A 2,586-nucleotide genomic window follows, 5' to 3' on the forward strand; every position below is an offset into this window, starting at 1 on the left:
ACTTTTTCCATTGGTGAACTGCAGGTTCTCTTGCAATGCATGCAACAACCACTTGAGTCGGAACTTATCCCTTTTGATCCTGAAATTGAAAGAACCTTTCGCAGGAGAAGAAGGCAACAACGAGAAAGAATGGCAAGACAAGCGCAAAGGATGCTGGATGATGGAGAAGATGCGAATAATGCACCGCCTGTATACAGATCCATGATGGACAGCGCTTTGCCATCCATCGAAAATTCCAGACCAAGCATCATCAGGCCAACCATAGCAGCAAATCAGTTTGAAATAATGCATGCTATCATTCAAATGGTGCAAAACACAGTTCAGTTTGGTGGGATGACAATCGGTGACCCATATGCTCACCTAACAAATTTTCTAGAAATATGTGACACTTTCAAGATGCAGGGAGTTTCTGATGATGCTATTTGTTTGCGTTTATTCCCTTTTTCTTTAAGAGATAAAGCTAAAGCATGACTAACAAATCTACCTGCAGGGTCCATCACTACTTGGGATGATCTAGCAAAGGCCTTCCTGACTAAATACTTCCCACCGTCCAAATCAATGAAACTCAAAGATGACATCACAACATTTACTCAAGGTGAACAGGAAACACTCTATGAAGCATGGGAGCGCTACAAAGATCTACTGAGGATATGCCCACATCACCAACTACCAGACGGTCTTGTGGTACAAACTTTTTATTATGGTCTTCCTCACTCAAATCGCACCATGTTAGATACAGCTGCAGGTGGAAATTTGTTACGAAAATCACCAGTGGACGGATATGAGTTAATTGAGGAGATGACATCCAGTAGCTATCATCCTCAATCAGAGAGGAATGCATTCAGAAGACCCGCAGGAATGCATCAAGTTGATTCATTCACTTCAGTAGCCGCTCAGCTAGAGGTCATGAATAAGAGGATAGAAGAGCTAACTCTAGGGCAGTCTGCGATGCGTATTCAAGAGGTGTGGTGTGAGAAATGTGGTGCTGAACACTTCACGAAAGATTGTCAAACTGGCAATCCATCATATCAGCCAGATGGAGGAATGGTAAACCATGTAGGAAATCAGAATCGCCCCAGGAATGATCCATTCTCAAACACATATAATCCAGGGTGGAGACAACATCCGAATTTTTTGTGGGGAGGACAGAATAATAGGCCATATGGGAATCATAACTACGGAAAACAACCTCAAGAGGAGAAGTCAAGCATGGAACAGATGATGCAGAAGTTCATATCATCCACTGAGACCAGAATGCAGAATCAGGATGCATCGATTAAGAACTTGGAAAATCAAATTGGGCAGTTAGCTAAAGCGATGTCCAGCAGAGAGCTAGGTACTTTACCAAGTGGCACAGAAAAGAATCCAAAGGAGAAAGTCAAGGCTGTCTAATTAAGGAGTGGGAAGAAAATCGAAGGTGAGAGACAAAGCGAGAAAGAGTTAGAAACAGATATACCAGGGACAACTGCAGGTAAGTCCTCTAATTCTACACAACCACCCACATCATAGTAAATTATTGTTATTCCACCACCTTTTCTTGCAGCTTTCAAGAAGGCCAAACTAGATTCTCAGTTTGCCAAATTCCTAGAATTATTCAATAAATTGAATATAAATATCCCCTTCGCTGATGTATTGATGCAAATGCCTAGTTACGCTAAATTCCTGAAGGAGATTCTCTCCAGCAAGAGAAAATTGGAGGAGCATGCAATGATTAGCCTAACAGAAAATTGTTCTGCGCTAGTTCAGAACAAGATTCCACCAAAGCAAAAAGATCCAGGGAGTTTTTCTATTCCTTGTGTTATTAATGATGTGCAATTTCAAAAAGCTTTGTGTGACTTAGGTGCGAGTATAAACTTAATGTCATATTCTGTTTTCATGAAACTGAGCTTGGGAGAGCCAAAATCCACCAGGATGTCATTGCAATTGGCGGACAGGTCTATAAAATATCCAAGAGGGATAATAAAAGATGTGCTGGTGAAATTCGATAAATTCATCTTCCCGGTGGATTTCGTGGTGCTTGATATGGAAGAGGACTTGGACATGTCACTTATTTTGGGAAGAACTTTACTGGAAACAGGAAAAACATTAATCGATGTCCAAAAGGGAGAGCTACATCTGAGAGTGGGAGAGGAGAAAATTTCCTTTGATGCTTTTAATGCACTGAAATTTTCACAAAATAATGAAGAGTGTTTTCAGATTAATGTTGTGGACTAATTTTTATATGATTATGTGCAGGATACATTTCAAGAACCATTAGAAGCCGCACTCATATCTCCTTATCGTGATGACATTGTCAATGGGGATATAGAAGAGATGACAGCTTACTTGAATGATAACCAGTCATGGAGAAAAGGTGGAAAGCTCAGACTCGAAGATCTTGGTGACCGGAAGGATTTAGTCCTCCAGAAACCAAGCCTTGAAGAACCACCAACTTTGGAATTGAAACCATTACCTACCTATCTTAAATACGTATTTTAGGTGAGAATGACAATTTACCTGTCATAATTTCTTCTTCTTTGACAGGTGAGATGGAAGACCACACTGCTGGATGTTCTCAAAAGTCATAAGAGCGTGTTTGCTTGGAAG

The 2,586-nt window shown here is 40.7% G+C and overlaps 1 non-coding gene across 1 annotated transcript; it reads right to left on the minus strand.

Annotated features, from left to right (window-relative positions):
• Positions 1-561: 561 nt before the first annotated feature.
• On the minus strand, positions 562-668 carry LOC140872688 (small nucleolar RNA R71). The gene has a single exon (XR_012147886.1). It is a non-coding gene; the product is annotated as a small nucleolar RNA R71 (small nucleolar RNA).
• Between the last annotated feature and the right edge of the window lie 1,918 nt (positions 669-2,586).

The sequence above is a fragment of the Henckelia pumila genome, unplaced genomic scaffold (genome assembly GCF_033568475.1).
Source record: "Henckelia pumila isolate YLH828 unplaced genomic scaffold, ASM3356847v2 CTG_466, whole genome shotgun sequence".
Lineage (NCBI taxonomy): Eukaryota > Viridiplantae > Streptophyta > Magnoliopsida > Lamiales > Gesneriaceae > Henckelia > Henckelia pumila.